This window comes from Grammomys surdaster, unplaced genomic scaffold, assembly GCF_004785775.1.
Source record: "Grammomys surdaster isolate TR1022 unplaced genomic scaffold, NIH_TR_1.0 1129, whole genome shotgun sequence".
Classification (NCBI taxonomy): domain Eukaryota; kingdom Metazoa; phylum Chordata; class Mammalia; order Rodentia; family Muridae; genus Grammomys; species Grammomys surdaster.
Window position 1 is genome coordinate 223,592 of NW_021605548.1, and position 22,689 is coordinate 246,280.

A 22,689-nucleotide genomic window follows, 5' to 3' on the forward strand; every position below is an offset into this window, starting at 1 on the left:
CCAAGGCCAATAAAGAATTTTTTTTTTTTTTGGTCCGGGGACAGGTGTTGGGAGAAAGAAAGAATCACAAAACAAATAAGATCCAAAGGGGGGAATGCACTCACTTTAACCCCAAAAGGAAAACGGATCTTGATGAAGAAAACACTAGGAGATGAAAAAGTCTCCTGTGCTCATGGGTGGGCTGTATCAGCACATGGAAAATGCTGCGTTGCTGAAAGCAATGTATAGAGTCAACACAATTTCCATCAACTATATAGTGACATTCTGTTAGAAATAGTAATTCAAAAATTCACATGTAAGTCCAAAACACACCCAAATAGATCGAGGAATTCTTTTTTAAGATTTACTTTATTTATTATATATATATATATATGAGTAACCTGTAGCTCTCTTGAGAAACATCAGAAGAAGGCATCCAATCCCATTACAGATGGTTGTGAGCCACCATGTGGTTGCTGGGAATTGAACCAGTACCTCTGGAAAAGCAATCAGTGCTATTAAACTTCAGAGCCTTCTCTCCAGCCCTAGCTCCAGGAATTCTTAGCAGTGCTGGGTGAATGACAGGACTGCATCCTCAGCTTCAGTTCTGAGCCAGTGTAACCAACACATAGACCAATGGTGTGGAAGGAGGACCCAGCAGTACACACACAGGGACATACACCTCATTTTTGATAAACCTTCCAAAAACATATATAGGGGTAGGGGGAAGACAGCCCCTTTAACAAAAACACCTTTAAAATGAACCAAAGACCACAGTGTAAGGCTTGAAGCTTTGAAAATCTGAGATGAAGACAGGTCAAAACACAGGCAGAGACAAGGATTTTCTGACAGGACTCCCACAGCACAGGGGACAGCCCGAAGACTGGAAATATTGCATGCAATTAAAATACTCTTTCTGTATAGTAAAACAAAGAATCACAAGAGTGGAGACATGACTTAAACAATGGAAAAATGTATTTACCTACTATACATCAGGTAGCAGATTAAAGAGCTGTGAATTTTATGCTACAAAATATTAAATCTTCCAATGAATAAATTAGGTACTGTCGTGGACAGACGGACAGATGGCGGAGGGATAGAGAGATGATAGAGGGACAGAGAGATGATGGAGGAACAGAGTGGTAATGTAGAGTAAATAAATGCAAGGTATGAAGATAGGAGGGTGTAAAAAGCTTAGAGGATACAAAAATGATTTAAGGAGTACTTGAGAAAGGGAAAGTTCTTCTGATTCTGACCCCTCACTATGTTTTTGCTGTATCAGCCTTCAAAAGTTAAAAATTTTAGAATTAACCAAAAGAGTTCTGATACATTATTAGACTAACTCTGATAAAGCCTTCCACTGTATGATCCACTGTTATCTTAGTCACAAGCTCAAGATTTTAAATGTCCTCTGGTTATTTTCTAAATATAGACTTAAAAGTGTTTCTCATTAAAAAGGTAGTCGAATCTAGATGCATCCAGCCTTCTGGATAGAGGAAAGAAGTCCCTCTTTCACAATCTCTTATCATACTACAAATCGGGATCAAGGGAGCTCTTGTCCCTTCTGTCTCTCAGAAGGTTTGTCTTCACTGAGCTCACCTTAACGATTCTTTATGCCTTTAACCCCAAATCATTTTCCAAGCCACTACAATGACACAAAGGTATGAATCTACTTTCTTTCCTACAATTTGAGTTTCAGTATAGATTACAGACAATGATGTATTAGTTGGGGTTTTTATTCCTGTACAAAACATCCTGACCAAGAAGCAAGTTGGGGAGGAAAGAGTTTATTTAGCTTACACTTCCACAATGCTGTTGGTCAACAAAGGAAATCAGGATAGGAACTCACACAGGGCAGGAACTTGGAGGTAGGAGCTGATGTAGAGGCCATGGAGGGGTGCTACTTATTGGTTTGCTCAGCTTGCTTTCTTACCAGCCCAGGAATGACACCACTCACAATAGAATTGGCTCTCCCTCCTAGATCACTAATTGAGAAAATGCCTCACAGCTGGATCAAATGGAAGCATTTCTTCAAGGGAGGCTCCTTTCTCTGTGGTAACTCCAGCTAGTGTCAGGTTGACACTCAAAACCAGCCAGTACAAATGATAATGCTAAGGTGTCTAAATCTTACCTCTTTGTATAAACTCACAAGCTTCAGTGGCCCTACAAAAGTAGAGGAACTTAACCTCCTCGTGACTGATAAGGGTGAGACCTGCATGTTCCCTGGGGAAACAACAAGCCTGATGGAGACCCAGACTGAGTCACTCCACAAACTGTCTAAAGAACCCACCCATGGGTTGGAGAGAAGGCTCAGTGGTTAAGAGCACTGACTGCTCTTCCAGAGGTCCTGCGTTCAATTCCCAGGAACCACATGGTGGCTTACAACCATCTGTAATGGAGTCTGATGCCCTCTTCTGGTGTGTGTCTGAAGAGAATGATGGTGGTGTACTCATATGCATAATATAAAGAAATAAATATGAAAAAGTTAGCAGTATAAAAACAGAACAAAATAAAAAAAAACTATATAGCATGAAACGCCTTTTGGGTGACTGACTGTCATTCTAAGTAAATTGTAGTAAGACTGTTGAAAAACAAATTCCGAGGTCCATGCAGACAGGAAACTGGAAACAGTAGAGCTCTTCTTGAATGCAAAGGCAATTTTTCAAACAGGTAAATGTAGAGTTACCAAGTGACCTAGCAATTGGACTTTTAGGTGCATATCCAAAACAAGAGGTCATCCTGGGGTTGTGGCTATCAATGGTGTAGTGTTGCTGAAAAAGCAAACAAGAGATCACACAGACCAAATGTGTACACCAATGTCTATTGTAGTATTTAAAGTTTTAAAAAATATTTATTTTAAGTATGTCAGTCCTTTGTCTGCATGTATGCATGTGCAACAAATGTGGGTGCCAGGATCTGAATCCTGGTCCTTCCTCTGTAAGAGCAGCAAGTGCTCTTAACCCCTTGTAGAGTGAAAAATTATAGGTACTAGGTATTATAGGATCCTTTTTAGACATATAAAATATTCTTTAGGCTTTTTTTATAAGGACATAGAAAAATTTCTGAGAAACAGAGCCATGAAGCAAGTTAAGAATGTGGACACGCTAGTTACGGGAACTGGCTAGAATGCAAGTTAGCCAGCTGGGAACCAAGTTGGGAACCGCAGTGACAGGGCAAGGACGAAGTAACAGGGCAGGACCACATTCTTGAGAAAGATAAGCATACAGAGAGTTTTCACCTGATCCTGACTCATGTAGGTTGGGTTCCTTTGGAATGTTCCACTATTTTTATGTTATGCCACCTTAACAACCCCTCATCCCCCTCACCATTCCTTGGTTTGTGGTTTTTCCCTTTAAAAACTCCTCTTAAACTGGCTGTTGGGGTCAATTCAGCTCCTGTGTGGGCATACGAATTGACCAGCAGCTAGCTGTCACATGCCCGAATAAACCTCGATTTTGCTCCAGTACACGGTGTCTCGAGCAGATTACTGGGTGGTCGAGACTTTCTGAGACTTGAGTGACGGTCTCCCCTCTGTGGAGGTCTTCACCCTCAACCATCTCTCCAGGTCTCCATGGTAACATTTTAACGAGTCAAGCAGATAACCCTTAAGTGACCTGAATGTCCATCACCTCATACATAGATTTTAAAAAATAGTAAATCTGTGCAGTATTTTGCCCAGTTCTGGTCCCTGTACACCACAAGCAAGAAAGCACTCTATCCCTAAGCTCTGTCACCAACCCACAGTAGGGTGCCTGCATGGCAACTGGGAGGCATGAATACACTTCTAAGCTACATTGCAGAATGTGGATGAACTCTGAAAACATGGCCATAAGCAGAAGAAGCCAAACCAAAACTAAACCAAACCAAAGAACCAAACAAGCAAACACCCACTCCATTACTGTGCAAGTTATCCTGTACGAAATCTCAAAAATAAGCCAATCTGTTAGTGGTTGCCAGTGACTAAAGAATGAATAAATAGGGAGAAACTCCCAATGGTTTTGGAGTGTTTTTTTGTTTTTTTTGTTTTTTTGTTTTTTGTTTTTTTTTTTTTTTTGGAGGGCACGGGGGTGTCTGCAGTAGTCACAGAGGTTTATTTATCTGTTCACTTTTTTATTTAATTGAACTTTGAGACAGGGTCTCTTTATGTATCCCTTGCTGGCCTGGAACTCACAAGATAAACAAGACTGGCTTGGGTCTCACAGAGATTCAGCTGCCTCTGCCACCTGAATGCTGGGCTTAAAGACATGAACCACCTTGCCTATACATGTTTGAATACACTAGCCTCCCAGAATTATGCACTTTCAAATGGCTGGAGTATATGTCAATAGAGGCATTTATTTTCAAAGCTGTGGACCCCCAGAGGGCTGTAGAGACAGCACAGCAGTTAAGAGCATGCACACTCTTACAGAGGGTTCAAGATCTGTTCCTAGCACTCACATGGTAGCTAGTAATCAAGTTCCAGAGCATCCAGTGTGTTTTCTGCCCTTCATGGGCACTACACACACATGGTAGACAGACACACAAGAAGACAAAGCATAAAAAAAAATGAAGAAAAAATGCTTTGAATAAACCTAGAGTTTAGTAGAAGTTCGCAATCTAGCTACAGGCTCCTCAGGGCCTTACTGTTGTGGTGTCAGATGCTGTGGACCTGCTAAGCACACAGTACCTAACAAGCAGCCCTCCCAGACCACTCTTAGACTTTGGAGCATTGCAGCTTGAGCCCCAGGTTTAAGGTCGGGCTCTTGAGAGTGTCCCTTCTCCCAGGCTTGGCCATGGTAGGAACAGGCTGCTGCCAGGTCCAGGTCTCTTCATTGACATCTCTCATCTCCTCAGGGATGGGATGTTTGCAGCCTGACCAACCTTTGAAGACATATTGCTAGACAGAGCTGTTCTCTATCAGGATCCCAGAAATCAAGAAGCTCATTCATTTTCTGACTCTAGAGATCTCTAGGCCCTCTCTATTGGAGGGGCCCATACCTATGGTGCTAACCTGGTGTGGTCTCTCCATGATGAAGACTGGGCACTCATCTGGGTGGGAGCTTGCCTGGTGCAGCTCCTTGTTCACAGTTTTGGGACTTTAAAACTAACCTGAAATGAAAAGTTCTGGGTCTGTTGACTACTGATTCAAACAAAAGGCAAACATTATATTGTGTTGAGAACACCCTAGAACCAGTTCATCAGGTAGAGTGTCTGTCAGCATTGTGTACACCTTGAGCTCTGATTGAACTCATTTGCTGGTCATGAGTCCCTCTCCTTTCTGGTTTCAGTAGGAGGCTCAAAGGAGATTAGTGTTCATTATAAATGTATGTGTCCTCATTTGCTTCAGCTGCCAGATCCCTTATCTCCCCTTCTATATACCAAAGATACCTCCTCACCAGGGACAGCCAATGAATGCAAAGATTAGAATGCAAGAGTTGCCTGGGTTAGATTTGCCTATTGGCATTTCTGTGGGGCTATCATCTTCAATCATGATTCGCATGGGAAGGGCCATCCCTTTGTGGGCGGTATCATCTGTATGCATCTGCTAATGTCCTTGGGTGGTATAAGAGAACTATGGGAGAATAGAGGTGGGAGTGAGTCAGGAGACAAGCCAGCAAGCAGTTTCCCTCCTTGGTATCTGCCACAGCTTTTGTTCCTGTGCTGATGTAAAGATTAGATGAGAGAAGTAGATCTTTCTCCCCACTTGAGAAACTACCAGGTGGCTGAGACTTCCACTGAGCTCTCATCAGAGAATTCCAGAAATGCCCTGTTTTAGAAAATGACTCAGCCAAGGTATGGGTGAGACCCCTTCCCTCCCCTTCTACATACCAAAGATATCTCCTCACCAGGGCCTACACTGAATGCAAAAAACAATGGGCCCCACCAATGAGAGGTAACCAGCTCATGCTACAAAATACCTATAGTCTGAAGAATATAAAACTGTCTTTTTTTTTCCATGTTTGCCTCTGCTCTGATTGAAGGACGGCCCCATAGCACTGGATGAATCAACAATCCTCTTGCATATTGCATCGATTTCTGTCTCTGTGTCTTTAGAGAGGCACATACTGGACATAGGAACTGGTGCACCAAGTCTTACACTGACCTCCTTCAAAGAGGAACTGACATACAAGCCAAATAAATCCTTTCAATCCCACAGCAACAAGAAGCAAACCCAAACAGTATGTGTATGTTGTACGCATTTGTCTCTATATCTGTGTGTACTATATGGACATGTGTATGTTTACTTGTTCATATGTTTGTACCTGTATGTATATATGTTCATGTTTCTACAGGAGCATCTGCAAGCATGTGTATCTGGAAGTATAGATGCTTTTGTGTGTTTATGTGTGCACATTTGCACAGTCCATGCCTTTGAGTGTATCAGTAGGGCTTGTACCAGGCCAGGGCTGTCCACTGCAGGAAGCGACTCCATCTGACATACCAGGTCTTAAATCTTTCCCTGGTCCTTGTCTAAGCAGCACTGACCCTTATGAGCCCTCCTCAGCCTTGTTCCTTATTTCTCCCTCTCCAGTTGGGCCAGCTTTAGGTCAGGGACAAGGACAAGTAGTCTTTGTTTATTTGTTTTGAGACAGGGTCTTTTTATGTTTCCCTGGCTGTTCTGGAGCTTACTATGTAGATCAGGCTGGCCTCAAGTTCATAGAGATCCTTCTGCTTCTGTCTGAGATTAGGTCCATGAGCCACAGCACCCTACTGGAAGAAGCATTTTGAGTGCAGGAGGATCTTGTTGGTTTTCAGCAGGATGTGATAAGCTCTGCTTTACTTCTGTTTTTATTTTTTGGTTTTCAAGAATTTGTATTACACTGTAAGATTCTTGGGGAGCCTTAGTTTATCAGAGAGCCTTTTAGTGAACCACGGAGAGATGTTTATCGATGCAAAATCAAGAGGAATTTTAATGATCCAATGAAATTGGGTTGTCCTACACCAAAGGTGGAGTGGCGATTCCAGGCAGACCATTTTGTCAGTTTTTGTGTGGTTGAAGGGGTAGACTAGAGAAACAATCATTGTGACTAGGCACAATATGATTGGCAGAACAGTGTGACTTTTAAACTGATTGGTCTTTGGGGAATGAGGTGGCAAGGGTCTCCCTTGTCTGTAAGTGGCAAGGGTTGGTCTGTCCTGTGGAATATGTCTATGTGCTCTGGGTCTTTCTCAACAGCAGGTGGGTTCCCTTCAATGTGGTCTGTGGAATGTTAATCAACATCTCCCTTCATCCTCTGAATGTTAATCTAGCAAGTGTCCTCTGACTAAGAAATGTTAATTAGCCTCTTCCATGGGGGAGGCACAAATGTTCCAAAGTTCCTCTTTCATTCCCCCCTTTTCTCTTTGTGCATGCTTCAAGCTTGAAGCTATTTGATGGTTATGCAGCTTATATCTCTGCTCCTTTGTATCTAGCTCTTGATATCTTTGTCTCAGGACCATCAATTGTACTGCACCTATGCAATTTTTAATGAAAACAACTAAGTGGATTTAAAATGCAAGGGCCCAAACTTATAGGGAGGTAAAAAATTATCAGTGGTTCTAACAATATGGAAATCAAGATAGTAAACTAAGGGGAATTAGATGTTAAACCAAGACTCAAACTATCTTTGGGCTTGCTTTCTGTCTGTCTCTCTCTCTTGGATAGTCCCTCCAGTACCTTTGCCATTGAATCTTTAACTATCTTCCTCCCACCCCATGGATGGTCTCCTGGGGCAGCATCTGTTGAAGCACTCATGGCTATGTGTCCCTGTCTAATTCTGTGTTGTATATTGCTGGTGGTGTTAGGAATCTGTTAGATTTGGCCCAGCGTAGGCTGGCCACGTAGTCTGGTTATTGGATTCTTTCACCAGCAGCTTTTCTATGTCTTGATTGTGTAACCTGGTTTCTGCACCTGTGACAGGGGCGAGAACTGTCTGTATCATCTGATTTATGTGCCACCTGTGACAGAGGGTAGCCATCTTGTTTTTTTTTCTCTGTTTTCCTGGTAAACTGGTTGTGTGTTGGTTGTCTTTCTTTTTGATATTGGACTTTGATGTTATTTTGGACTGAATCTACTGTGTCAAATATCCTAAGTTAACAAGAAATAACCTGGCCACCGGCAGAGAAAGAGCTAAAACAATTGTCTGATCTCCATGGTGTGTCAGCAAAAGAAAAGGAACTCTCCAGCTCCTACTGGAGAGATTCTTGGTTATACTTTCTTTGTCTATTGTGAGTCCTTGGCACCCCAAATTTGTCCGCGTATGTCGTTGTCTGTCTTTGTTTCATTAGAATAAATGACTGTTCTATATTTCATGTTCAGAGAGATAAAAAGGGTTAAACCTTCTGGCTTGATTTAGTTTAAAACTTGTTTAAAAGGCAACCTCAATTTCCACAACAAAAGCTGATAGCCAAGTCCCCCTGCTCTGCATCTGGAAGTGAGGCAGAGCTGGAGGAGCCCTGGCAAAAATGATTCTTTGCACAAGCTGCTCTTGGTGAGGCCAAGAACTTTTTGGCTTTCCTGGTAAAGAAAATGATGTGTTTTTTTTCCCTAGAGAAATTTCTGTGACAGTGTTCATTGGTTTATTGGGTTCAACAAATGACAAGGTGCTTCACTCTTGATATTACAGCTAAGCAAGTAAGAAAAATTTTAGATGAAACATAAAATGTGCATCTGCTTCATTTTTGTTTCTGAGTACTTTTAAAGGTATTAAAACGTTCTATGTGTTTTGATTATACATTATTAGCCCATAAGTTATTGGATACAATTAAACATTAGCAAATCTGGTAACAGAAAGTTACAGACACCAAATGTTCGGTTTTGAAGACAAACAATCAACATATAAGGTCAGATTAGGGCCAGATGTATTAGTAGTGGGTGATTTTATTACCCCACACTAATCTCTAGATATCGCATCCAAACTGATAAGTCAAAAAACCTCAGTGATGAACTGTAAAATAGAACAAATAGACTGTACGAATGCTTCACGGAATGATAGAGTAGTCCATCCAACAGAAACAGAGTTCACACCTTTTCAGTGTGCCCTGGAAACTCTGGAAAATCAAGTCTTTCCAAATATAAAAGAATCAAAATAATCTCTTATATCGTATCAGATGATAGTGTAGTTGACTAGAAATCAGTAATGTGAAAAGTACAGAAACTCCATAAATACATGGAGACCTAACAACACACCTTTCAATGACTAGTGTGTCCCCAAAGACATCAGGGAAGAAATGAGAAAGTTCTAGAATTAAGTGAAAATGAAAGTATAAGTTACAAGAGTGACAAGGTTACAGGTACATGTATGTGCAGGCACATACACACACAAGGTATGTAATTTTAAAAATTAAGATACACAAAACATCCTTTTCCAAGCATCCACCAAGATGGCTGAAGTGGGGCAGAAGAAGTTTATCATGGCATGGACCTCTACCAACTACTGGACATGTCCTGTGAGCCACTGTGCAATTGTATAGTGCCCACCAGAAGGAGAAGCAGCACTCACTACACAAGCACTCGAGGAATGCCAAGAAGGAGGCACCACCCTGGAGAAGCCGGAGGTGGTGAAGACCCACCTGAGGGACATGATCATTCTGCCTGAGATGGTCGGCAGCAGTGTGTACAATGGTAAGACCTTCAACCAGGTGGAAAAACAAACTGGAGATGATCAGACACTACCTGGGCGAGTTCTCCATCACCTACAAGCCTGTGATGAATGGTCAGCCTGGTATTGGTGCCACCTACTCCTCCCAATTCATCCTTAACAACTAACCAAGGCCAACAAATACTGGAGTTTTTATTGTTTTGTTGTTGTTGTTGTTGTTGTTGTTGTTGTTTTGGTCCTGTGGGGTGGGAAGGAGAAAGAAACAGAAAACAAATAAGAACCAAAGGGAGGGGAATGCACTCACTTTAACTCCAAACCCTAAAAGTATCTAGGTGAAGTAACCACTAGAAGATGAAAAAGTCTCCCATGCTCATGGGTGGGCTGAATCAGCAAATGGAAAAGGCTGCATTGCTGAAAGCAATGTATAGATTGAACACAGTTTCCATCAAATATATAGTGACATTCTGTTAGAAATAGTTATTCAAAAATTTATATGTAAGCTCAAAAATGCACAAATAGCTTGAAGAATTCTTTTTTAAGATTTATTTCTTTATTTTATTTTTTACTTTTTTATTTTTTTATTTTTTGGTTTTGGTTTTTCATGACAGGGTTTCTCTGTGTAGCCCTGGCTGTCCTGGAACTCACTCTGTAGACCAGGCTAGCCTTGAACTCTCGAACTCAGAAATCCACCTGCCTCTGCCTTCCAAGTGCTGGGATTAAAGGCGTGCACAACCACCGCCCGGCCATTTCTTTATTTTATGAATATGAGTACACTGTAGCTTTCCTCAGACACACCAGAAGAAGGCATCCAATCCCATTACAGATGGTTGTGAGCCATGATGTAGTTGCTCGGAATTGAACCAGGACCTCTGGAATAGCACTCAGTGCTCTTAACCTCCAGGGCCTTCTGTCCAGCCCTAGCTGGAGGAATTCTTAGCAGTGCTGGGTGAATGACAGGACTGCATCCTCAGCTTCAGTTCTGAGCCACTGTAACTGACCCATAGACCAATGGTGTGGAAGGAGGACCCAGCAGTACACACACAGGGACATATACCTTATTTTTTATAAAACTTCCAAAAACATACACTGGGGTGGTGGGGAAGACAGCCCCGTTAACAAAAAAACCTTTAAAATGAATCAAACACCACAGTGTAAGTCTTGAAGGTTTGAAAATCTGAGATGAAGACAGGTCAAGACACAGGCACAGACAAGAGCAGGACTCTCACAGCACAGGAGGAAATCCTAAGACTGGACAAATTACATGCAATTAAAAAGCTTCTTTCTCTAGAGCAAGAGAAAGAATCACAAGAGTGGAGACATGATTTACACAACGGGAAGATGTATTTACTTACTACACATCAGCTAGCAGATTAAAGAGCTGTGAATTTTATGCCACAAAATATCAAATGATCCAATCAATAAATGAGCTACTGGTGTGGAGAGATGGGGCGATAGATGACAGAGAGATGATGGAGGGATAGGAAGAGGTTAAGAGCTCTTCCTGCTCTTCCAGAGGACCAGAGTTCAGCTCCCAGCATCTACATCAGGAGGCTTACATCCACCTATAACTCTAGCTCCAGAGGATCCAACACTATGGACCCTGGACACATGTCATACACATAAACAAAAATTAATGAATGAATGAAGTACTGAACCAAATAGTTCTAAAACAAAGAAATGTAAATGGAAAATGAGTACTTAAAGAAGTGTTCAACATTCTTAGCTAGCAGAGAGATGCAAGTGCAAACTTCTTTGTGAGTCTTTCTTACTCCAGTCAAAATGGCCATCATCAAGAAAACCAATGATAGCCAGATGTGATGGTGCACACGTTTAACCTCAACTCTGTGGAGGAATAGACAGGTGGATCTCTGTGACTTCCAAGCCTGACTGTTCTACAAAGTGAGTTCCAGGATAGCCAGGGCTGTTTCACAGCAAAACCCTTTCTGAAAAAAACAAACAAGTTAACAAACATGTACCCCAAAGCATATGAAGGAAGGAAGGAAGGAAGGAAGGAAGGAAGGAAGGAAGGAAGAAAGAAAGAAAGAGAGTGAGAGAAAGGGGTGATTGAGTGAGGGAGGGAGGGAGGGAGAGAAGGAGAGAAAGAGAGAGAGAGAGAAAGAGAGAGAGGGAGAGGGAGAGGAAGAGGGAGAGGGAGAGGGAGAGGAAGAGGGAGAGGGAGAGGGTAGAGAGGGAGGGAAAGAGAGAAAGAGAGAGAGAGAGAAAGAGAGAAGGAAATAAGTAAAAAAGGAAAGAAGGCAGGCAGGCATGCAGGCAAGCAAGGAAACAATCTAGAACATGATATACCTGGCTTGGAGAGGTGGCTCAGTAGTTAAGAGCACTGGCTGCTCTTCCAGAGAACCTATATTTAGCATCCACATGGCAGCTCACAACTATCTGTAGTTCCAGTACCAGGGGGATCCAACACCCTCACACAGACAAACACACATAAAATAAAACTGAATATTAAAAAGAAAGATGCTGAAAACGAAGCTACCACACAACTCCACTAACCCACTCTTGGGGAGACACTGACACACTAAGTCACACCACACACAGACACTTGTGCATCCATGTTTATTGCTGCCCTGTTCACAACGGCCAGAGAGTGGAACCTGTCATGTCACCAGCAACTGATGAACACAAAAAATGTGGCACATATACACAATGGAATATTACTCAGTCATACAAAACAATAAGCTCACAGAACTTGCTGGGAAGATGCCATTGGACAGCATTCTGTTAAGTGAGATAAGTCAGACTCAGAAAGATAAACACATATTTTCTCTTATATGTGCAAGGATGTTATTTATTTATCTGGTTTGAGACAAAATCTTATTATGTAGCTCCTGCTAGCCTGAAACTTGATAGGAATTTGATTGGCCTCAACCTATGAGATCTGTCTGTCTGCTTCCTGAGTGCTATGATTAAAGGCATGAGCCACCAGCTTTAAATATGTATTGTTTGACTTTAATTTTATGTTTATGAGTGTCTTATCTGCACATATGTCTGTGCACAAATGGTACAGGAGAATTCCCTGGAGTCCCTAATACTGAAGACACAGATGGCTGGTTCTAAGCTACCATATGGATGCTGGAAAACAAACCCAGGTCCTCTGCAAGAGAAGCAAGTCCTCTTAAGCATTGAGCTATCTCTCTAGCCCCATGGAACCTTTGTGTAGGGGTGGGGGTCAGGGGACAGGACTAGCAGGACTAGAAAGGACATCATGAGAAGGAAGGAAGGAAGAAGGAAGGAAGGAAGGAAGGAGGAAGGAAGGAAGGAAGGAAGGAAGGAAGGATCAGAAGTTGTGAGGCAGGATTGTGAAGTGGTTCTCAACCTTCCTAAAGCTGTGACCCTTTAATGAAGTTCCTCAGGCTGTGGTGACCCAACCATAAAATTATTTTCATTGCCAATTTGTAACTGTAAACTTGCTACAGCTATGAATCATAATGCAAATATCTGTGTTTTCTGATGGTCTTCGGAGAGACATGACTCCCAGGTTGAGAATCCCTGGGATAGTGGCTAGCAGATGTGAGGAATCCTATGAGGAAGAAAGGGTCCAGCTGGATGGTGGAGAACGGAAGTGGAGTTGGGGAACAATCTCCAGGTTTATTGATACAAGTATATAAAACTGTCATGATGAACACCATCACTGTGTACTGACCTCATAAAATAACCTGTTTATAAATGAGAATGGTGGGCTAGAAAGTTGTTGAGCACTGTGTGAGCACTCTAAGGTGAGAGGTCTGTCAGCAACATGACTATCTGATATTTGAGGCCTTTCTGGGGCCCTTTAACTAATATCATTTCCACTGTTAGTTCTCCTGATGGTGTTGTGGTTTGCATAAGAATGGGCCTTAGGTTCCTATATTTGACTGCTTTGTCAGCAGGGAGTGGCACTACTTCAAAGAAGTAGGAGATGTAGCCTTGTTGGAGTTGGTTATGGCTTTGTTGGAGGAAGTATGTCCTTGAGAGTGGGATTTGAGTTATGAAAAGCCAAAGACAGGCTCAGTATCCTCCTCCTGCCCACCCCCAGCATGTGGACCAGGATGGAGCTCTTAACTATTTCAGCACCAGGTCAGCTGACCATGCTCCTTGTCATGAGGATAATTGTAAATATAGTGGTTAAAGAATGGCCCCCACAGTCTCATGTGATTGGATGCTTGGCCATAGGGAGCTGCACTATTAAGAGGTGTGGCCTGATTGGAGAAAGTGTGTCACTGTGGGGTCAGGCTCACCTCAAGCTCTCCTATGCTCAAGCTATGCCCAGTGTGGCACACAGTCTCCTTCTACTGCCTGTAGATCTTGATGTAGAACTCTCAGCTCCTCCAGCCCCATGTCTGCCTGCATGCCACCATGCTTTCTAATGAGAAAGCTAGGCTGATTCCATGACAGAGTTAAAATTGATAGTTAAAAAGACAGGCCTAATTAGTGGGCCAGTCCAGGCAAGCCCAAGCAAGTCAATTATTAATAAAAAATCAAGGAGATAAAGAAAACCAGGCTCCAGCCTTCACAGGCCAATAATGGGTGCCTAGAGTTAGAATAAGATAAAGATCATCTGTCCCAGAATTCTAATGTGCTTTAAAACCTGTGAGCTCACTTGATTGTCTTTGTATCTTGGTAATGGGAGACCCTGGCATGCTGGACTTCTGCAGAATAAAATACTCTTTACATACGATTTGAGTCTGAGGTATCGTCCTTTGGCAAATCACAGATGAACCCTTACACTACCATGATGATAATAGACTAAACTTCTGAAACTGTAAGCCAGATTCAATTAAATGTTTCCTTTACAAGAGTTGCCTTGGTCATGGAGTCACCTCACAGCAATAGAACAGTGCCTGCGTCAGTAGTTTAATGCTCTAGCCACAGTGGAATGTTTAGTCCCTGGTGGCTGGTAAGTCCTGAAAGCTGCATTCTCTGTGGTTTGCTTGGAAGTGTTTGGCTGGAACCCCAGTTCATCCTGCATAAGCTAGGAAACCCTTATGATGACTTTCAAAACCTAACTGCACAGAAAGAAGTCCCCCTCTTACGTGGCAAAAAGTCTGGGATAACATTCTCCCTTAGGCCCATGAAGGGCTGTCTTGTTCCTTCCACAAACCTTCCCAGCTTTGCTGACATGGGTCCCAAATCTTGTTCCAGGTGCACTACTCCAACTCTCTGACTCCCTTTCTAAAGCTAAATTCTACACTGCTGATAACCAAATAAATTACAAAATAATTGATGATCTTGTGATTACAGTTCCCTTAACCAAGAATCTTGCCATTTTTCCCAACTTATTAACCCTTTCCTTCCTGACACTGCCTCCAGCTTAAAACTAATTTTATAAACTATTAAAAATAATGAAAGCTCACAAGTTACTTGTTAATACTTCATAAATAATCACATTCTTTCATATGTTGATAAGTATACTTACAGTCATAATTAATTACCAAAACATGTTAATTACCAAAAAAAACCTTCAAATACCCTCCTATATATGTTTTGAAAGTTCAACAAAAAGTAAATAACTAAAAACAAACAGTGTTTGTCTATTTGGGTATACTTTAGATAGACAGGTGGTCCTCAGACACTTCAGGGATCTTCAGAGTATGGCATTTAAAATGTCTAATAAAAAAGCATTTCATAAGACACACACCTGCTCCTGACAGCACCCTTGATCTCCTCCAAAAGAGATGGGCACAGGAGAACCTTCACCTGGAGTTTGCTTCAAATATTACAAAGCAGGCCACTGGGCTATAAACTGCCCTGGTCTCTACTGCTGATAACACACTGTCCACACTGTGGATGGGCAAGACACTGGGAAATTGACTCACTTTCCCTAGACAAGGTAGGTCAGTTCCCCTAAGTTCCTGCTCTATTGGAAAGTCTGTAAGATTTTCTGGGCCTGAAGGGCAAAAATGGATGCCCCAGTGACCACAGAGAATCCTGTCCATGTAGCTGGTAAGTCTGTGTCATTTTTAGAGTCAGATGCTGCTCATTCTTTACCTCACTTCCTGCTTACTCACATAAGATTTATCCTCTTAGGTCTCATGGGTTTGAGGATCAGTTTACTAACAAAAACCAAGGCTCAGCTGCCTTCTCAGTCCTGTTATTGTGTAAAAATCAGGCCTAAACCCTCACTCTCCTAAAGCTGCCACTGCTGGGTCTAGACTCATTTTAACTTATTACCAGACTTAAGAAAGTATTCTATATGACTTTTTACTATTTTTTTTATCTAAAGAAACTCACTTTACAATGTCTGCTCTCAATGATCAACCACCTACGTCTCATGTCAAATAGTTGAGTAGGCAAAATATAAAGTTTAAAGTTTATGTAAGGCCTGAGGATACAAAAGCTTCTAAGGAAGTGTTTAAGGATCTAAGAAAATGTTCAAGGGTCTAGGAAGGTGTTTTGAGATTGGTAAATGTAAGGTATGAAGAACTGAGCGTAAAAAAATTAGGCAATACAAAAAATGATTTAAGGTGCTTATGATTCTGATCCCTCTCTATATTACTGTTGTATTAAGGTTCAAAAGTTCAAAAGTTTACTATTAAGCAATAGAGTTCTCATACACTATTAGTCTAACTCTGATAAAGCCTTCCAATGTGTGATCCACTATTATAATAGACAGAAGTTCAAGATTTTAAACTTCCACTGGTTGTTTTCTAAATATAGACTTAAAAGTGTTTCTCATTAAAAAGGTCTGTCTAATCTACATGCATCCAGCCTTCTGGACAGAGGAAAGAAGTCCCTCTACCCAATCTCTAATCATACTGCAAATCAGGATCAAGGGAGCTCTTGTCCCTTCTGTCTCACAGAACATTTGTCTTCCCTGAGCTGACCTTAAAGAGTCTTCATGCTTTTCACCCCAAATCATTTTCCAAGTGTCTACTATGACACAAAGGTATGAGCTTAATGTCTTTCCTACAATGTGAGTTTCAGTGTAGATTACAAACAATGATGTCTTAGTCAAGGTTTCTATTCCTGTACAAACATCCTGACCAAGAAACAAGTTGGGGAGGAAAGCGTTCATTCAGCTCACACTTCCACATTGCTATTGGTCACCAAAGGAAGTTAGGATAGGAACTCACACAGCACAGGAACTTGGAGGTAGGAACTTGGAGCTGATGCAGAGGTCATGGAGGGGTGCTACTTACTGGTTTGCTCAGCTTGCTTTCTTACCATCCCAGGAATGACACCACCCTCAATAGAATAGGCCCCCTTCCTTGATCACTAGTTGAGAAAATGCCTCACAGGTGGATCTCAAGGAGGCATTTCGTTAAGGGAGGCTCCTTTCTCTGTGGTAACTCCAGCTTGTGTCAGTTTGAAACATAAAACCAGAGAGTACAAATGATAATGCTAACTTGTCTCAAACTTACCTCTTTGTGTAAACTTACAAGCTTCAGTGGCCCTACAAAAGTAGAAGATCTTTACCTCCTTGTGACTGATAAGGGTGACACTTGCATATCCCTGGGAAACAACAAGCCTGATGGAGACCTAGACTGAGTCACTCCACAAATTGTCGAAAGAACTCCACCCATGCCAGGTGGTGGTGGCACACCTTTAATCCCAGCACTTGGGAGGCAGAGGCAGGTGGATTTCTGAGTTTGAGGCCAGCCTGGTCTACAGAGTGAGTTCCAGGACTGCCAGAACTACACAGAGAAACACTTTCTCGAAAAACAAACAAAAACAAAAAAACAAAAAAACAAAAAGAAACAAAAAAAGAAAACTCCACCCCATGGGCTGGAGAGTTGGCTCAGCGGTTAAGAGCACTGACTGCTCTTCCAGAGGTCCTGAGTTCAATTCCCAGCAACCACATGGTGGCTCACAACCATCTGTAATGAGATCTGATGTCCTCTTCTGGTATGTTTGAAGATAGTGAGAGTGTACTCACACTCATAAAATAAATAAAGCTTAAAGAAAAGAAATAGAACTCTGCCCATACAACCAGGACACATCTGAGTTCCATTCTTCCTGGCAGCCTTTGCTCTTCACATAGGCTAGCCCATTCAGAGGACAGAAGATACTAATCTATTTTTCTTCTAGCCCCATCCCTTCTCTTCTTCCACAAATGGAGTTTATGAAGTCTCCGGGATGACAGACAACCAAATGCATCTGCACCCGTACTTCCTGAGTTTGAACCCAGCAACTCCTCACCCTCCCACCTCATGTCATTCCTCTTCAGCAGGAAGTAGCCAGATCTGAACAGGAACCCCTGGACCTAAAGAGGTTGGTATGTTAAGATGGAACCCCTGCTCATCTACAGAACAAGCCTGGAAACCCCATCTGCTTCTCCTTCCCCCAACTCTGCCTGCTCGGAGAAAACTCTGGGGTGACTTGTTATCACTTCTCATCTCGGAGTTTCTGGGCAGGGCTCAGATTTGACCATGGATGGACACAGTCCCAGCTCCTAGATCATGTGTCATCACTCCACTTCCTAGAACCATAAAACCTTCTTGCTTTAGCCTGGATGTGCAACTTCCCTGACCTCCACATGTGACATCAGTGAATCCACCTGAGAGCTGCCTCCTAAGAAACCTGGCATATCTACTTTTAATCTGGTCTAATCTGGCCTATGTTTGCATCACTGAGAAAGAAAGCACCTATCAGGAAGAAGCTGTTGCTACTTGCACCTCTCAGCAAGCGAAGGCTGAGCTGCACTATGGAGGTGGTGTGGTCCCCACCGAGTACCAAACACTTGTCCTAGCTGTGCAAGCTCCCAGGGGTGATCATAACCCCTTGGCCACATCAGTTAAAAACATCTTCTCCCTAGACACAGAGCCCAGGAACTCCCCCGTGCAAGGAGACTTGTTGATTCTCAGAATCTGCCTGTCTGTAGGACACAGGAGTGAGGTGATAGCCATCATATCCATCTTCATTTTGTGTGGGCAAACTCTACCCTTCCTCATCCTACTGATGATTCAGTATCCCTCAAAAAATGCCGCTCTATGTTTATGTTTGTACATTTATTGAATTTTCCCAACTCCTGGGTCTCATTGCATTCTAACCCTGTGACTGAGTTCGGTACTTGGCCTTTCTTGAGGCTGAGCTTGGCGAGATTCTGCCCTGGCTGGAGGGTAGGACATGGAGATATTGCCTGAAGGGAGGACTGCAGACTAATGATGTTTCTGACCTAGACTAGACAATAGGGCCAGGGAGGCATAGAGAGCAGACATGGGGTCCTGAGAAGTCGGTTCCCAGTGCACCTGAGGGGCTTCCACCTGCAGCCTTAGGCCACATTCTTCTAGCAAGACCCAGGTGGGAGCCTCCTCATCCCAGCTGTTGCCAAGAAGCCCGGAGAGCAGGGAGATAGAACTCTGCTCCTGCCATGGGGTGCTCTGTTCCAAGACATGCTCCATCTACCAACAGAGAAGGGTAAGAGGTTTTGCTGCCTGTAGTTTGAGCTTGAGGGAAGCAGCACCTTCCTGTGTAAACCTGGATGTCCCCAGGGCCCCATTGCACCCACAAGGCTAGGTCCTCTCACCAACTCCACCTGCTTTGACAGTACTGTTGACTCTAGAGCCTTAGCCAGCAGCTGCCACTGAGTTTCACTCAGCGCTGTGGAGAGGTCAGGGTTTATAGAGGGTTCCAGAATGTACCATATAGAACCTAGTCCTCCCTTCCTGATCCCTTCTAACCCCTCCTTGGTCTCCCAACAGGTAGAAGACAGGGGCTGCGAATTTCAACACCAGCTCTCCAGAATCTAGCACCAGACACTCAAGGATGCAGCATGCTTGCCCCTCCATAGGCTCCACCTTTCCTCTACTGCACAGGCCCTGCCCTAGCTGAGGGAGGGATGGAGTAAGTGAGGCTGAGCAGGTTTGTCCAGACCCTGTCCACCACCAGCACTGTCACTCACTGAGGCCTCTAAGGCTTCCAGGCTGGGCTGGTCCTGTAGAATCCTCCCGATGTCCACTAGTAGCTGTTGTCTCAACTACATTTCTAAGCTCCCAGTTCTAAGAGAGCAGCTTCACCTCTGCACACAGGCCTTGGCAGCTTTCCCTGAATTCTTCTTCCTCAGGGATTCCATCCGGAGGACAGAGGTCAGTGCTACATGATGCCCATGAGGTCCTGGGGAACATTAGTTAGTAGGGGTAGGTCCAGGGAGCAGATGCAGAAGCTGTGGAGTTCCAGGGTACTGACCTGACCTGCCTGTGATCCTCGCAAAAGGGTAGCAGCCATGTAGAGCAGAGAACAGATCAAAACTATGGCTATTCTGGTCCACTACTCTTCTCTGGACTAGGCAACAGATCTGGATGGTGGAAGGGGAAGATTTGTTTTGTGCAGTGACCCAGGGACCATTGTCTCATGTCAAAGAGGGCTGAGATTTTTTCCCTGGACCCTCCTAGATCCATCCCTCCTAATAATGGCAGCCCAGGGCAGATTGAAAGCTAAGCAAGTTTAGATCAGCAACATCACTGAGTTAAGCCTCACACATTGTGTATACATGTGTATGTGTGGTGTGTGCACACCTCTTGTCTTGAACACAGAACACCTCAAACCTAAGGGGTATGTAAGGCCCGAGGGTCTAGGGCCGTACCTGAGGAGGGCTGAAAGGTCCTCTCTTTCTCATCCAAGATGTGATGGATATCTGGCAGCAGGTAGAAGCAAGCAGGTCACCAACTCCCTTGACTCCAGGGCTCCTGGGACCTCATCAGATCCTGCCCCTATGACACACATCTTAGTTCCTGGCACACTTTACCATCCTGTCTGGGAGATCATGCAGCCAGATGCCCACAGCATCCCCTAGCTAGCTGAAGTGCTTCTCTGCCAAAGTCTGGACTCTAGAGACAGTCCCTTGCCACTCACCCCATGTAGAGCCAATGAGCAGTTTGGCCACTCAGAATTCAAGGACGCTGCCTGCAGGAATGGTCACCATCTTCTTCTGGCTTTGTTGGCCCTGGCCTTCACCCTGATGGATGGATATGGGCTCAGGGGTGTAGATTGAATAGCTATGAGTGGAGTGTTGGTGACAGGCTTGTCATTGATACTGGCTGTTCGAATGGAAGAGTCTTCAATCACTGCCTGGGATGTTGCCCCAGCTTCTAAGATTCCTTACATTGCTCTGTGACCAAGTAGGACTAGGCTGGTGTTAGGGTAAGCATAACATACCTGGAGAAATGAGACTATAGGCACTGAAACTTGCCTGAGCCCTCCTGGCTGTGGGCCTGGGTGATCTCTACCTCCTTCTTTGTCTGAAGCACCACAGTGATAACAAACACATCATCCCCACACCTCCGAAGCTATTGCAGGATTTTATTCTCAGACTGCTGCAGGTGTCTACAGAAAAATTGCAAAGACTTGCCCACCATGGACTAGCCTCCCTCTGTCCCTTCCTGCTTACAGGTATGATGGAAAGGCTAGTTAATGCAGGAGTCTTTGGAGGCCATGCTTGACAACCCTTCCAGGGCATTCCCAACAGTGTCTAGGTGCATCTGAGGGTAATGACAAGTTCAAACTCAGAGAAGTGGATGCCTGTGCCTGTGGAGGGACTCCATTATATACGATCCATCAATGTTCCAAGTCCACATCACCCTCTTTCCATAGCAACCAGAAGCTCAGCCTGATTCCAAGGGACTTGGGCCCTTCCTTGATATCCTGATCTTCAGGATACAGTCCTGGTAACCAAGGTTTAATATCCCTCCCCACCTGACTTTGTTTATACTGCTCCCTTCCTCTTGGGCTTCCCTTGTTAAGTGCTGAGAGATACTGCCTCAGAACCCTTCTGATACCCAGAACCCAGCAACATTCCCAAGAAGCAAGGCTGCTCAAGGTAAGAGAGCCATCATCCCTTTCAGGGCTCACCCTTCACTCTTCATGATCTCCCATGTCTTCTGGGTCACATGCAGTATACACATACTCATGGAGGCCCTGGAACTGTCAGACAATGTAGCCCCACCAGAAATTCTCCATTCTGCAATTGGTGACATCACAGCCACACTGCCCTGAATGTTCCCATTGATGACATCAAAGACTTGGAAGTGGCCAAAACACTCTGGTTCTAAAACGAGACCAGCTCTACAGTCCTATTCCAGGAGCCACTGCTTTCTCTTTCCTCTGTAGCAATGCTGTCTGTAAAGAACTCCCCACTCTGGAAATTGGTCCAGAGAAGTAGAGCTGAACATGCCCAGTAAGATGGCAGGCTGGGCTTCACCGAGTCCCTTTTTCTATTCAATATGGGGACTCAGGATGTGGAAGAGGAAAGCAGGTAAAGGAGATACCTGGTTCTGGAGCACTGGGTTCTAGGATGTCTTTGATTGACAGGTTGACATATGTATAATGGGGTTTCCATAACCATGAGGTTGAAAATCTTCTGCTCAGGAGTCAGTAGGGCTTGAAGCTGGTCGAATTCTGAAGGCAGTCCACTGGGATGAGATATCCTCTGCCATGGTCCACTTTGTGGATCACACTCTTGACTTCTCTCTCAAAGGCTAATGTCATGATCCTGGGAGCGGATGGCAGAGGTCCACATTTAGTTGCCTCCAGCACTCAGGAACCCCATCCCTTCAGAGTAGACTTGCCTTGTTAGTCCTGGCACATCCTGCCTGACCAACACAACACAGAGGACACTGTTCACTTTGTGGCTCACTTATCTTTATCTCCCTGGGGTCTCTGTCACTTGACTGAGGAGGATGAGGAGGAGGTAGCCTGTGTCCACAGGTCCTGCACTATCCACACAATTAATTACTGTGTGTCTCCGATGGCCACCTGCTGAAGTCTAAGATATAATGTTGCACTCCCTGGCTGAGGGCCAAGGCTGGGGAAAGAACTCGAGCCATCACTTATAAGGGACTTGGCACAGGAGCCCAGAGCAAAGACAGTGTTCAGGTGTTCATTCAAGGGTTCAGTGGTTTCCTCCAGGCTCTCATGTACAGCTCTGTGAGTTACCTGACCTCCTTTAACCTTCATGGGTCATAGACCAAAACAGGCCTGAGGCAGACAACCTGTGCAGTGTGGAGCAACAGTTACACCCCTAGGATACCTGGTCTCTGGGCTAAGGGTTGAGAGTGAGGCAAGAAGACCCTCGGGAATCAGGGAGAGACTTGTGGGCCAGGGAATCAGCATTCAGCCCAGAAGCTTAGAGAGCCCCCTGTCCCCCTTCCTGTCCCCCCCATCCTCCCCCTATTAGCATAAAGCTGAAACCAGGCTGGTCCAACTGTATCTGTAGTGG

The 22,689-nt window shown here is 43.9% G+C and overlaps 2 pseudogenes; one reads left to right on the forward strand and one right to left on the reverse strand.

The window, feature by feature from the left end:
- The first annotated feature begins 9,356 nt into the window (after positions 1 to 9,356).
- On the forward strand, positions 9,357 to 9,706 carry LOC114634827 (annotated as a pseudogene).
- An 8,928-nt stretch (positions 9,707 to 18,634) lies between these two features.
- On the reverse strand, positions 18,635 to 21,959 carry LOC114634828 (annotated as a pseudogene).
- Positions 21,960 to 22,689: the final 730 nt, after the last annotated feature.